The sequence below is a fragment of the Akebia trifoliata genome, unplaced genomic scaffold, assembly GCF_017979445.1.
Source record: "Akebia trifoliata isolate Shusen 1 unplaced genomic scaffold, ASM1797944v1 Contig00588, whole genome shotgun sequence".
Classification (NCBI taxonomy): Eukaryota; Viridiplantae; Streptophyta; class Magnoliopsida; order Ranunculales; family Lardizabalaceae; genus Akebia; species Akebia trifoliata.
The window spans coordinates 6,306-22,650 of record NW_028237123.1 but is presented as its reverse complement, the minus strand read 5'-3'; the positions used below and the strand labels follow the sequence as shown (position 1 = coordinate 22,650).

Below are 16,345 nucleotides of genomic sequence, written 5' to 3'. Positions count from 1 at the left end.
TATGGTGGATCCCAACGCCAAAGGTTTGTTGGGTAACTAACTTACTCAAAAGGTTTCTTGGGTAACAAACTTAATAAAGTTGGGTTCCCTTGTAGTTTTCAAAACTCAAAGGGAGTTTTTTTAAAACTAAAAATGCAACAGTTAGGTATGCCGAGTATCTCTAATATTTTTAGATCTCCCTGATTACATATGTATCCTTATCACTCGAGTCGTGCTAGGGTGACATTAAAATTAACATCGTTTCACACATTGCTGACATGGATCTGAGATGCGGAACCATAGATTCTTTTCACTCTTATCTTGATGAAAATCATGTATGACTCCTTACATACATCCACGTCAACAAAGAGTGAAAGATGTCAATTTTAATGTCACTCCAGCATTTTACTTATCTCACTATCAGTGCGTCAAGTACTGTGGGGATTGGGGACCTTTTCTTCCCTCATTAGCCTATAAATATAATATGGGAGATGAATTTCATCACTGCCTAGACCCAAAGCTCATTATACTTCATCAAAAGGGTTAATTAGGGTTAAGGGTTTAGGATTTAGTTAACAAGCAGTTTAGCAAACATGGCCCTTAACAACAAGCCTTCTTCCATCTTTCTCTCTATTGTTATTGCAATGGTTTTTGTAGCACTGTTGAGCCATGTTGCGAATGCGAGTTATTTAACTGTGTGGCATGGTCCGGGGTGTAATAACCATGCCGAGCATTACAAAAAATGTGGGTGCTCGCCCATTTTATTGCACGGAGGCTTTGAGTTCACCTACGAAGGACATACTGCTCTCATGTACAACCAGCATGGATGCAAGGGTGATGTACATACCCGATTTGGCTTCAGTGTTAGCGGCTGCAGTCCGTTGGGATGGAAGAGTATGTTTATCAACTGCTAGGATATTAAGCTATCGGCTTTTACTTAGATTTGTGGTGCGTGCAAGAATGTGTATAAAATAAATAAAATATCACCATATGATGATACATGTTAGGTCTTTGGTTCTTAATTAGTAGGTTTATGATGACTAGTAAGATGGCCTAATTGAACAGTGGTTCAATCAGGTTCTACCAGATTTTGTGATAAAACCAGGTTCAATTTGTGAACTGCCCGTTTTTATGAATGTTATTCTTTTATTTTCTCTCAACTTTAAAGACAGTAGATTAGTGTTTTGAGGAAGGTATTTAGAAAAAAAATAATATTTCAGAATTCAGAAGTTTCATCTAGCATCCTCCTATTGCTTAATCAAAAGTTCTGAATTTTGATTCTTAAGGTTGAAATCTGAAACGAAATAAACGGCAATAAAGTTTCTGAAGTCTGAATTTTAAAGGTGTACCACCTCTATTCGGACTTCAAAAGTGTTACAGAACACACACTAAATCTTCTCTTTTAGAAAATAAGCATTTAACTAATTAGAATACTTATTTGTAAAAGATGTCTACTATTGCATCAAAACAAATTGCCAACGTGGGACTAGGGGTTTCAAAAGGGGTTGAGTTCGGGTCGGATACGTGTTTACCCATATCCATATCCGAATTTTTGTGAAAAATTTGGGTGTTCTCCCATTTTGTTACACGGAGGCTATGAGTTCACCTATGACGGAAAAACTGCTCTTATGTTCAGTCCCATCACATAGAAGAGTGTGTTTATTGAGTGCTAGGGTTAAGCTATGGCTTTTACGTAGATTTGTGGTGCATGCAAGAAATAAATAAATTATCACCATATGATGATTCTTGCTTGGTCTTAGGCTCTAGTTAGATCAGTGACTTAGTAAGGCACTTAGTCAAAGGTTCAATAAAGATCCTATAGGATTTGGTAATAAAATTGTATTCGTTCGTGAACTGTTGGTTTTTGTGATTGTTATCCTTTTATGAAAAATATTTTTTAAATATCTCTCTCTCTTCTCTCTCTCTATATATATATATATATATATATATATATTATATATATATATATATATATATATATATATATATATATATATATATATATGGGGGAGCATTCATAGGCTCTAAAGAGAGTCAAACATTGTGCCAAACATTTTTCAAAATAGGGGTTAGAAGTTTCAGAATGGGCTTATTTTTTGTGAGGATGATCAGGATGATCTCTATAGTGAAGAGATTATCCTCACAAAAAATCAGCTCATTCCGAAACTTCTAACCCTAATTTACAAGTTGAAGAGTCGTGGACCGTCCGATTTTTATAAACCACTTTTGAAGAGGTTAGAAGTTTTGGAATGGACTGCATTTTGGTGATGATGATCTCATCATAGAGATCATCCTCGCAAAAAATCTGCCCATTCTGAAACCTCTAACCCATACATTGAAAAAATGTTTGGCTCTCTTTGGGGCTTCCGAAGGCCACCCCATATTATATAATATATATAGGGTCCCTTTCAACAACAAACATTTTGGCAAAACATGGGATAGCGGTTTTGGAATGGGCTGATTTTTGGTGAGGATGATCTCCACGTTGAGGAGATCATCCTCACCAAAAATCAGACCATTTCAAAACTTCTAGCCCTATGTTTACAAGTTGAAAAATTGTGAGCCGTCCATTTTTTGTAAACCATTTTTGATGGGGTTAGAAGTTTTGGAATGGGCTGATTTTTGGTGATGATGATCTCCTCACCGTAGAGATCATCCTCACCAAAAATCAGCCCATTCCAAAACCTCTAACCCATGTTTTGAAAAATGTTTTGCCAAAATGTTTGTTGCTGAACATTTCCCATAGAATGGGCTGATTTTTGGTGATGATGATCTCCTCACCGTAGAGATCATCCCCACAAAAAATCAGCCCATTCCAAAACCTCTAACCCATGTTTTGAAAAATGTTTTGCCAAAATGTTTGTTGCTGAACATTTCCCATATAGGGTCCCTTTCAGCAACAAACATTTTGGCAAAACATTTTTCAAAACATGGGTTAGAGGTTTTGGAATGGGCTGATTTTTGGTGGGGATGATCTCTACGGTGAGGAGATCTTCATCACCAAAAATCAGCCCATTCCAAAACTTCTAACCCCATCAAAAATGGTTTACAAAAAATGGACTGCTCACGATTTTTCAACTTGTAAACATGGGGCTAGAAGTTTTGAAATGGGCTGATTTTTTGTGAGGATGATCTCCACGGTGTGTGTAGACATGAGAATGTTCACCTTTTGAACCTCAATGCTACGTTGTTTGGAGTCGCCACCATTCTTTTTTGTAAATGGGTGTGAATGGGCACCCGAATCGATTCTTTTGAAAATCATTTTTTTATGGCATTGTAGTGACTCTCAATCATGGAAAATGTATGGTCTACCTAAGATCTAGGTAAGGGGATTCGGTTAGAGAATGGGGAAGGTGTTAAGCACCCCATTCTCTCCACCTATGGTGGTTACCTTTATATTGGCCATTTTTGAAAAGGATTAAAATAACAAGTAGAATGCATGAGATGCATGAAGTGGGTGGGTGCATATAGTGTGTATGTACCTCATTGGAAGAGGTTTTGATGTTGGTGTTGACATAAGAGATATCTTATGGAAAAGACATTTTATGGAGTCAACACAATTTTTGCGTGAGTTGAAATGTTGGTTTATGATTTTAGAGAAGTTCCATGAAAGGAGTTCTCTTAGATCTATAACCTTAATGCATGCATGTTTAGCTAGAAACTTAGTGTTTTAACCCCATCAAGAGAGTTACACATTTCTTCATCATAGCCAACATGTGTGATGTGTGTGCATAGTGTACATTATGATGCATGATATGAGAATGGGTTTAAAAGGGCTTCAACCTCCATCCTTTCGACCAAACCGCCTCAAGCATTCCATGCCCAAGGTTGAGGTTCAATCTACTCGGGATGAAGGAGGGTTCTCCATTACATCCTAAAGACTTCTAAAAATAAAAAAAGGAGAAGGATAGAAGAAGAAGATGCAACTTAAAAGATAATTAAATAACTATTGTCCCACCTTGTCCCTTTTGGAAGTCTTGAAATAACTTGAGCTTGTGTAATGGACTTGAGAGTTGAAGGATGTGGTTGAGGGTTGAGAGAGTTGAGGGATGAGAGATGAGTAGAGAATTTGGTAGAGTTTTAGGTTGAGAGATGGGGGCTTGAGAGCATGAGTTGTTCTTAGAAAATGAGAGTATTTATAGAGTTTTTGGAGAACTTTTGGGGATAAAGTGGTCCAACCCCAAAAATAAAGAAAATGGACATGAGATTTAGGTTGTTTCTTTTTGGATTTTCCATTTGTATGAGGGTAAAGATGACATTTGTGAAGAAACCCTAAAAGCATGCTTTGATCCTTGGTTTTTGGTAAATAGAGGTGAGAGAACAAAAGTACTTTTGGGAGGATGAATGGGGGAGTGACATGTGTAAAGGTGGAGTGGTAGGTAAAAAGTAGATCTTGGTTTATTTGTAAATAACTCATAAAGCAATGGTGGAAGTGTAGTTTTGAAATGGACCAATGGGAAAACAAAAGCACATTTGGGAAGGTGAATGGGAGCATGACATGTGTAAAGGTGAAGTGGTAGGTGAAAAGTAGATCTTGGTTTATTTGTAAATAACAAATAAAGCAAGGGTAGAAGTATAATTTTGAAATGGACCAATGGGAGAACTCCATGTATGTACTTGAAGATTCCCACCTTTTGAGGGCATAATGGGAAGTTCTCTCACCTTTATAGATTATTACCAAAGACCAAATAACCTTTTTGGTTTCACTAAACTTTTTGAGAAGGGCATTCTTGAGTTTTCACAAAAGAAAGGTTGACTCTCCAATTAGATGATGCATTGGGTGTTGGAGGCTTATGAGGTATCAACATGTGTCATCTTGTGAAGGGGTGAGAGAATGGACTTGGAATGGGCTTGGTGTTGGGCTTAGTGTTGGGTTAGGATATGGACTGGGTTTGGGCTTAGGAGGGACTTGGTGTTAGGTTTGGGTATGGACTTGGTGTTGGGTTTGGATATGGGTGATGGACATAGGTTTTTGGACAAGGTGGATTAGGGACAAGGTATGATATGAGATGCAAATAGTATGTATGTATGCATGAATATGATGCCAAGTGGCAATGTGGGTCCATTGAGAAGTTTAAGTCTAACTCAAAATCAATTCGAGAAAATTTAGACTTTCCTAACGAGTTCGTGTAAATTGGGGTGTCTACAGCTGCCCCTCTTTGCCGGAGTTGCTTGCAGAGAACTGCAAAGAATAAATTAGACAATTTATTTGCACGAATCCGAAGTAATTTATTGCATGATGATTAAAAACGCCGGATGGATTGAAGATTTTGAAAGATTGTGGCTACCCAAGCATGGGGTCTGACAGGGTTAGCCCTTTTGAAATCCTTGACCTCGTGGCGCGGAGCTCGTTTGAGATCTTGGATTGATTTTTTATGTTTTTTTTTTTTTTTTTTAAATGATCGACGTTTTAAACCATGCAATGAAATTTTGAGATATTTTTTCCTTTTTTTCGTCGTTGGTTTTGAATTTCGAACTTAGTTTCTCCTTCATGGAAGTTGTAGGATCATCTTGAGAGAGCTTAGCGTAGCGTGACCGTCCTTGAGAGAGACTTGCATGATGGTATGATATTTGAGTATTTGGTATGTTGTCATGCCTCAGATATGGAGAGAATCATCGTTGACGAAGCTGCTCAGATCGAAGCCTTAAAGGATGACTTGATGCCTACTACACTTTCCAGGGAAATGCTTGAGTGGCTCTTTGCCCGCTATTCCTTCTTGTACCCTGCTTTTAATGAGAATGATGTAGCACTATTTGAAATGAATGAAATAGTTTTTTTACATAGTGGTCTCAGATATATCTACTGCTTTCGAAAACACTTGATTTTAAGAAAAGTCCTAGATTCTTCGTCATAGGCAAAGAATAGTAATTTTGATGATGCATTTTTTTTTTTTTAGGTTTTAAAAGATTGCCTTTGTCGAGTAATCTGTGACAGACTGTGTTTGAAAACTCTGAAAGTTAACGATCATGGTGCCTTTGCCAAATGTTGAGGATACAAGTGTCAGCTAATCCTTAACTTCTTTAGAGTCATCCCCGAGTAATCTGTGATCATAGATTTGATCAGGTGGATTGGATAGAATATGATAGAATCCAACTATGATAATGGATTTGAATATTTGGGATAGTAAGTTTAGTATGTGTTGCAAAGGTTTTGGCATTTTAATGGAAACACGATGAAGGCCCATGAGTACTTTAGAGATGTTATGGTTTAAGCCAAGAAGGCCGTATTGAAGGCAATGATGGGTTGTTAGAGAAGGGGAAATTTCTATATATTGAGAGAAAAGTACAAAGATGCTGACATGTATAGTGATTAACCTGGCAAAGAATGGTTCTTTATTTTTCCACTTGCATAAGATCAATTAGTTTACAATTGAGTGATTGTTTGCTCACAGCCCAGCACCCACTTGACATGTGGCACTGATGACGTGAGTAATAAGAGAGAAATTTCTCTCTCCTGTCAGCTTTTCCATGACCCAGAAATCTCAAAAAAGAATTGTGAGATTCGCATGGATTATCATGTTGGCAATTCAAAACCACAATCTTCTAGATTTCATGAAAAGAAAAACGAAAAAGCATTTTTCGAACTTGATCAATGGTTTTGAAAGTGGACGGCTATCAAGAATTCAAATTTAAAATTAAAATACAATGGTGCAAAACAAGTTTTTTTTGTTCTGTTTTATTGAAATTCATAGAATTTCATCCTCTACAGCACTATTGTATCAGATCATGTTTTTAAATGCCACAAGGAGAATTTTTTAGGAAACTTTTGTTTTTTCTACTATGGTTAGGAGAAAGATAAATTCTCCTCTCATCATGTCAAAATGGTGTTGGGTTGTGAGCAAATTTACTCACAGTCGAATGTCCATTTGACATGTCATGCAAATGACGTCAATAGTAAGAGAGCAAATTTCTCTCCAGCTAGCCCATGGTGCAAAATAGAAATTTCCTAATATGATCACCTTGTGGCATTCAAAAACATGATCCGATTACACGGGGTTGTAGAGGATGAAATTCTAATAATTTTTTTATTTAAACAAAAAACCTTTATTTTTCATCGTTGAATTTTAATTTCAATTTTGGGTACTCGGTAGCCGTCCATTTTCAATTCCATGGAACAAGTTTGAAAAACATTTTTTCTTTTAATATGAGTTTTTTTTATAAAATCTAGAAGATTGTGATGTTAGATTGATAATGTGATAATCCATGTGGTCTCAATGATCCATTTTAAGATTTTAAATCTTGAAATTGAAATTTCTGGGGATCAGACGTGTCGGCAGCAAAGAAATTTTCTCTCCATTGCTGATGTCATTTGTGCCACATGTCAATCACTGTTGGGCTGTGAGCAAATTTGGTCACAGTACTGTGAGCAAAAATTCATTCTACAAGTCAAGTGTAGTTCGAGAAGGGATTTTTGCGGTCATCCGGTTTTAGCTAAAATCAAGTGAAACTAGCAAATTTTTGCTGAAACTCAAGCTCATTGTAAACAAGCAATATCTAATGGTTTGAATTAGAGTTCTGATAATATGACACAGCAGGTGGCATACTCAATCAACATACGCCTCGGGATACATGTCTTCCTTGGGATACATTTTTTTAATGGGAAAATGCAATTGTGTATCCCAAGACATACAAATCTACGGTTCTTGAACTTGTCACATCAGGGAGTCGATTAAGCATGCCACCTAATGAGTCATATTATTACCGACTCTTTAAATTATTCAAAAGTCCTGATTTTCTAACTAGAAAATCTAAATCTTCACACAGTTAATACTCGGCTCACATGGTAAGGACATGGAACCATAGATTTTTTTTTTTTATATACACATCTATTATGAAGATGTACCATTGTGTATCCCAAGAAAAATCTATGATTCCGTGTCCTTGTCACGTCACCTGAGTGAAGACTTTTTAATTAGAAAATCATTATTCATTCTTATTTAAGATAAGAGTCTTGATAACCCGACTCCCCACGTGGCATACTTTCCTAACGTGGCATTGTTAGAGCCTTATAATCTTTTGCCTTGGGATACATATCTACATATCCCCTAAATATGGGCAGTTGTGTATCCCGAGGCAAAAAGATTTATGATTTTAGCACACGCCACATTAGGAGAGTATTTGTAGAATGCCAAGTGGGGGGAGTCAGAAAAGATATGATCCAAAATTTATCCCAATAAGTTAAGTCTTGTATAATCCATTTAAGGTTTTCAGGATTGGGTAGTTCATTACATGGCTAATGGCTTCAAGATTGAACATACTTTTGGTACTCCACAATGCTTAGTGCAATAAGCTAGCGTTAGTAAGATTGCCCAAATCTTGTCTGAGATTGAGTCATCTCGATATTGTTCACTACCGAGATAGATGAACACCACATCTCAGGATTCACACCATCTCATGAGACAAACGAGATGATTCAGACAATTGAAAATCTCGATCGTGTCAATAGGGATTTTGTATTTTTTAATTAAAATAATTATATTTTTATATTATTTTAATTAAAAATCTCATGACTAAGTATATTTTATTCTACTTTTTTTTTTTTTAAATAAAAAATTATAATTATTTGCATATAAATATGTATTACTAAATAATGGTAAACCGAGCTAATGGTTTATCCGAGACAACTTCGATCCATAGTTCTGCCATCCACCCAAGATTTAAAACAAAGGTTCAGATTTATTTTATTTTATAAACAAATAATTTTCTTTAAACTCTGAAGTGTAATTTATGATTGCTTGTTGCCTGTTTTGAGGATACCTTTTAAACAAGATCATACTTTAGGATGAGTCATTGACTCACAATAAGAGACTAGGGCAAGTAATGAGGAAAATTCAAGGGGGATGTTTGGTTACTAAATTTAAGTTGTCGAGCCTATTAAAACAGGGGCAGCATATTGGGTATCAATTTGATCATATGGACCAAAAATCTTAATTGCTAGAAGTACCACAAAAATAATAGTAGGAGTAATAACAAAAAAATTAGAAATTGAACTATTTTATGATAATCACTGTGAACTGAGTTTGACATTAATGTACCGAGAGTTATGTAAATTGTTTGGCTCAATATATATATGGTCGGATTCCATAGATAAAGTGTTCTGTATCATATGGACTAAAAGTTTCATAATGACCTGATTTTTTGTGACGATGACCTCCATGGAGAGGAAATCATCCTCACAAAAAATCAGCCCATTATGAAATTTCTATCCCTAATTATAAGTTGGAATGTGGACCATCTACTTTTTACCGTTAGTTTGTAATCACTTTTCATGGGATTAGAAGTTTTGAAATTGAGTTGTTTTTTGTGATGATGATCTCCTCATCATAAAGACATCCTTACACAAAAATCAGCTTACCCCAAAACTTTTTAGTCATATAAGATAAAACCATGTCTACAATTTTGTCCATCGAACGCTGTCCTATGTAGAGATCATCCTAAAAAAAAATCAATTCATTCAGAAACTTTTAGTGTTCACTAAACTAGAAAAAGGAGATGTCAAATTCAAAATCCATTTATGTATTAAATTACATAATAGAAATCAAAATTCTATTACGGCCCTTAAGTTGTAATTTCTCCTGATTGAATAATAGGAAGACATCAGAAATTGCAATATCATAGTAAAAGATGGTTCTAATTGTAAAACGTATTTGTGAAAAATATCTTGCATTCATTTTGTGACCAATCACTTAGAGAGCAATTGTTTGACAGCAAGATCAAAACGGAAATTATGTAATTCTTGGAATTCTAATTATTTATAAATTGTACTATACAGTATACACAGAATGTGAGTCTTATATTTATTACTGTAAAAAGGTGATCTTTTGAGTAAGTTATAACGAGAAATGGAATTGTAGCATTTATATGTTGAGTAATGATTTTATGACGCTCCCTTTGACATATGTCCCCCTACGCCTCATCATAGAACCATAAATCATTTAGCTCAAGATACGCATAATCATAAATCTTTTTCTTGTGTATCCCGAGGCAAATAATTTACAACTTTGTGACGGGGGCATGTGTCAGAGGGGGTGTCATATTATCACGACTCTTTATATGTAATATTGGGAGATAGGAGTAATGTTATAATAGAGAGTGAAATCAACTAGAGAAACTAATAACTTGTTTGGATATTAGAAGTAGAGATATTCTATTAAAGAGTAAGAGCTGGAGTACTTTGTGAAGGAATTGGAGAAGTACTTCTGTGCTGAAAGGGTGTTTGGGAATCAACTCTGTGAAGTACTGGCATAAATACTTTTGTGTTGGAAGTGTGTTTAGGAACCATACTGACTTCTAATGGTTTTGAAAAAAGATCATAATACCCTTATATTCTACTTGTTACTGTTTTTTGCCTTTTAGTGTCATAATATGTCTTCAAATTATATTATTTTTGACATTTTAACTATAAATATTAATATAATGTGTATTTAAACCCAAGTATACTCAAAATTTTAAAAAATAATTGACAGTGCCTCCCTTAAAAATTGGATGTTTTTACATATTACCTATTGAATTACCATATATATAAAAGATGTTTGCACTAATCATCCTTTGAAATACATGTATAAATATATTCATACACCTCTAAAATCAACAAGTAAATATTAGATTAACAAATAATTAAAAATCTTGAGAAAAGAATAAAAAAAAAAAAAATTAACCAATAAAAATTTAAATTAAAAATAATTAAAAAAAAACAAATAAAATCTTAATCAAATAATTAAAAAGGTTTAATATACATTAAAAGATAAAACATTTGATCAAACCAATAAAAATTTCAATTAATAATTTTAAGTCAACAATAAATTAAATTTTAAATAAAATAAAACAAATAAATAAATCAAACCTTAACCAGTTAAATTGTTAACAAATAAATAACTAAAGAATTCGTGGGCCCATGTATTTCTTGACCAACCATGTGTGTACATCGTTTTACTCCAAATTCTAAAGAAATATTAACTTGTATAGCTTTAAGTGGGAGAGCTTTATTGATGTGTACGTCCTTGGACTTATCTATGGGTCCCACTAATATCATGAGAGAGAACTTTTGAAATATGTGGAGGATATCCTCATAGAAAATAAAAAATGTCAGGGACATTTTTAGAATCTGAGCTTATTTGTTAACGAGTAAATATTGTTCCCCGTAAGAGCAGTTTGAAGAGCAATTTTTTTCGACTTCTTCACATACATCATTTTTTACTCTTCCGAGGAGTAACTCTTGGGCGGAGTTGCTTATCCAAACGTGGCTTCTCGACGTCTAGCTCCCCGCAAGAGCTAGAAGTCCTCAAGAAGTCATATCCAAACGCCTACTAAGGGATTGTCTATTACAACTTCTAACTTCTGCTTTAGGTTTCTGTGTTTAGGAGAAACAGAAGCCCATAGTCTGAGAAGCTGCATATGAAAGAATCTTGTCTGTTACAGAAACTGTAGAAGTACTGAGGTTCGCATAAAAGCCTGAAAATCATGTTTCTTTCATAGTTTTTATTTACAAGATTTTAGATAAATGACCTGAATACTCTTACATGTAAAAAAAAAAAATGTAAAATGCAATATTTTGATAATACAAAATAACATATATTTGTTAGGTCCCATTCAACACCAAACATTTTGGCTAACATTTTAGCCAACCATTTTTGTCTTACATGAGTTAGAAGTTTTGGAATGGGCTGATTTTTGATGAGGATGATCTCTACGGTGAGGAGATCATCCTTACTAAAAATCAGCCCATTCCAAAACTTCTAACCCAATGTTTATAAGTTGAAAAATCGGGGACCGTCCATTTTTTGTAAACCATTTTTGATGGGGTTAGAAGTTTTGGAATGGGCTGATTTTTGGTTATTATGATCTCCTCACCATAGAGATCATCCTCACCAAAAATCAGCCAATTCCAAACTTCTAACCCATGTTTTGCCAAAATGTTAGGAGCTGAACATTTCCCATATTTGTTTATTGACATGTTTTAGTTTATTACATGTCTTTGTAAATGATAAATTACATTGAGGCACATTCGTAAACGGTAAATCCCGTAAGTTCTATAGTACAACAATGGCTGAAATCTATGATAAGGGAAATGTGTTATGTGAAAAATAGAATGCATTTTTGTTTCATTAAAAAAAAAAAGGGATGATAAGATCCCTCCTTTTATAATTTTCATTTCTATGTTACTAACATAAAATTATAGAAGCCTATTGTCACATATCATCTAAGCAAATATATAGCAATGCTATATTAATCAGAAAGCAAACCCCTGATTTAGTAAAACCCAACCCTAAAATTCATAGTGAACCCAATTTTTGGAAGAAAACCCAAAGGTTTTCATGCAATGATCTGGTACACTATTTTGGAAGAAAATCCAAAATTTTCTTACCTTTGTGAAATCAATGAACTCAACCCAACCCACCAATTATGTGTTAATGTCACAATATAAGCTACCCTACTTTAATAAGCTTGATTTCTCTATGAAAATTTAATATAATAGTGTAATAGATCATTACATCAAATAGACTCTTTATCTAACTGAGAGCATCAACAGTAAAATATTGGGGGGGTTTCTATTTCTTAATAGGAATCCAAGTCAACCTCCATCATCTTCTTCATTAGTAAACTAACCGTCTCTTTCAACTCAGCACACAGCTCATCAATATTTGTAACAGAGTTTGGATTGGTATGGGGTGTTAAGGAGGAGTTGGACAAATTACTTAGTTTCATGTCAGCAGTTCAATTTGTTCTTCAAGATGCCGAGAAATTAGAAATGATTGCAAAGTAAAGGAATGATCTTCATTTTCGTGATGGAGATGGAGACTTGCAGCTACGCAAAATCAGGAAGAGAAGGGGTCGATTCAAGCTCAACCTTCATCGAACAATAGAGAACATTGAGCTTTGATTCAGCAAAATCAATCAGACCTTTGACGGACCTTCAATGGAGGAAAATCGAAGAGAAGGGGTCAATTAAGCTCTTGCCCTAACCCCAAACATGTTTTTCTAGAGGAAAAGCAATGTGTTTGTGTTTTATTTAGAAATAGGAAAGGGCAAAATCGTCGTTTTTATTGAATCGTTTTTTCCGCTGTTGACTTCTCACAATGCAATGGCTCTCGTGCAAAAGTAGCATTGGACCTACTTTTATAAAACTCGGCTTCTTAACTTCAAAAGAAAGTGGCAAAAGCAAAAGCTAGCCTAACAAACATGTCTAGAAGAGGCTTAAAGCTCAAAAAGTTAAAAAAAAAACAGATGAAAAAAATCGTAACAAACAAGTCCTAAGGATTCAGGGTTTGGGATATTTGAGACAGGTGTTGAGCGAAATTTGATTGTATTCTCTTCTTTAATTTGATCTGGTAGTGTGTACGAACCATAGATGTTTTTCATCGTGATCTCACTCGTATCTTGATGAAAAGCATCTATGGTTCCTACACACTTCCACATCAGAAAGGTCCCTCTCTCTCTCTCTCCTCTGCCCCACCCCAAATGTTATTCCAGCACGATTCCAATATTAATTCACACCCCATCTCCTCACAATGTGAAAAAAAATCTATATTTGATAGTCCAAGACCGTCGAATTTCATAAAATTTGATGGACTAAGGTGTAAAATTTTTCATTGACTTTTTTTTTTTCAACAAACTAAAACCATTAAATTAATGAAGGATGGAAAATTTTTGATTGCTTTAAGCCATCAAGTTGGGGATCATCCAAAATTTCAACGGCCATAGGTTGTCAAAATTCACTTTCAAAATTTTGTTGCACCATGTTACTCCAACAGGACTCCAATATTAATTAACGAAACGGTGGATGCTGCATAAGGTGGTATTCAATGAGGGTTGACTGTTTCAGTCCCTACACAACGAAGGAAGGGGTGCAAGTTGTCGCTTGAGTCCAATTCTTTATAAATGAAAGATGTTTAAATCGTTGTCATTTACTTGTATGGGTTAAAGTGCAATAAATGCATTTTGAAAATTAAATTTGGTACCAAAAATACCTTTAATTTTTTTTTTTCCAAAATACCCTCGGATGTGTATTTATTGCACTTTAATGTGCACCCTAAGGGCACACACTAACAAAACCAAACTTGTATTAATATACAGTGCTAGTTATTTGGTGTTAGGTGGTTTTCACGAATAAAATTACTTAGATATACTTCACTTTTTGGTGAATATTTGAGGTATTCTTGAATTTTCAAACAGATGATATGCCCTCTTGACTTTGATCTTCTCTTATAGATTAACAAAAAATGACCTAAATGCCCTAATCTTCAACTAATATCTGAAAAATCCTTAATTTTTCTTCCCAAAATCAATTATCTTCACTTTCTTCAATCTCTAGGGTAAATTCTTTTTAATTAACCTCATCTCTAATCTATCTTTTTCAACCTGTCACATTAATCTTTTATAATAATAAAAAAACTCCGATTTCTTATCCAAAATCTTATCATATTCTACTTCAAATAAAGGTCCTTTATTTTGTTCTTAATGTTTGAAGTTAAGTAAGCAGATTGATCTTTAGGTTAAAGAGGATGGGTTTTTTTTTTTTTTTTTTTAAAATTTAAAAATGAAGGTTGAATTAGATAGAATATGAAGGTTAGAGAATAGGATAAATTTTTTTACTCAAGAGGTTTAAGATGATTGGGAAGTGAAAAATCAAGGACTTTAGATAGATGAGCTCATTTAGGTCATGTTTCTTTAATTTTAGTAGGAAGGCCAAGCCAATGAGGGGCATGTCTCAGTTTGAAACACAAGGGGGTCACTCAAATAGTAACCACAACAAGGAGGGGTATTTCGAACTCACCCTTTATTATATCAGTACTCGCATTATCATAATTTCCTATGACTGATTTATTAATAAGATAAGATTATAAAACTTTGTAAGCAAATGGATAGTTAATTCATATAAAATTATGGGAAAATTATTATTTTTTAATTATTTATTAAAAAAAATTCAAATTTTTTTTTTAAAGATACTAACTAGGTCATTAGATCATCGTAGTTGAAGTTTTCGAAATTACCCTCGTCAAACTATGTTGTTTGACCGTCTAGTTTCATTTTTTTATTAAAAATTTAAAATAAAATGGTCAAGCGACCTAATTTCATTTTGTTAAAATAAAAAGTTGAAATAAGGTAGTCGAACGACCTAATTTCATATTTTTTAAATACAGAGGAAACAAGTTGGTCAAATGACCTATTTTCAAAAAAAAAATTTTAAATAAAAAGATGAAACAAGGTGGTCAAATGACATAGTTTAAAAAAAATTGCAATATTTTGAATAATGGATAAAAATTTGAATGAAAAGAGGCAATTCAATGGCTCAATGGCCAATTTTCAATTACAACGGTTCATTTTTCATTTATAAATATGGAAAGAGATTTCTTAAAGACAAACAAATAACCTTGTTTTGGAATAAAAGATTTCTTAAACAAGATGGTTAAACGACCTTTTTATTTATTTATTAACCGAGGGAGTATCCCATCAACACTCTCATGTAAGCGTGATAGACTAATCTCCCTTGAGGGCCCCGCATGACCAACCCCATACGAGTTTTAAGAGGACGACCTTCATTAGTTACAAGACAATCAAAAGATCTTGTTTTGAAAGTTTGTAGGTAACAAGATGTTCAAAGGATCTTTTTTTTAAAGTAACATACAAACAAAGGGTAATTTTGATATTTGAAGATTTTATTTCTCAAATAAGACGATCAAACGACATTGTTAGTATCCTTTTTAAAAATAGTTAAAAAACATTATTTTTAATAAATAATTTTTTAAATAAATTTTCCTAAAATTATATTCAACTACTTTATATATATTAAAAGATATTTAATGAAGACCTGTTCAATGAATAATTATCATGTATTCTTCTCTCACCTTTTTAATTCATAATCTAATCGATTATGAGGAAACTTAGGTTAACCTAGTCCTCTTTCAGAGGTGTAGGTAAGGTGTTCATTGTGCGATCGTACATAGTGATATTATTAGTGTTCTGTTCTCAAACGATTGGGACCACATCAAGTTGAGTAGTTGGGTGAGGTGACTTTGATTTTTGTCTAAATCCTATTTACAATCATTCTAAAAATGAAAATTCTACATAGGAGGTAAAAGATCCATCCAATTAATGATAAGAAATGAGGTTAGAGTTGGAAAAAATTTGAGCACAACTTAGATTATTGAATTTTGTCCATCAATTAGGAGTGGGGGTGAAATAGGGGTGTCAATCGGTCAAGTTCGAGCTCAGCTCTTGACTTAATTGAAAGTGTTAGGATAAGAAAAATAAATAAGATTAAAGTTTAAAATTCTCATTGAAATTTTTTTAGATGCAAAGAAGAAGAAAAAGAAAAATGATTAGATACTTTTAAATGAGTGAAATAAATAATTTAAATTGAATTATT

General features: G+C 33.8%; 1 pseudogene; it reads left to right on the top strand.

The window, feature by feature from the left end:
* Nucleotides 1-572: 572 nt before the first annotated feature.
* LOC147381300 (antimicrobial peptide 1 pseudogene) lies at nucleotides 573-5,698 on the top strand (annotated as a pseudogene).
* Nucleotides 5,699-16,345: the final 10,647 nt, after the last annotated feature.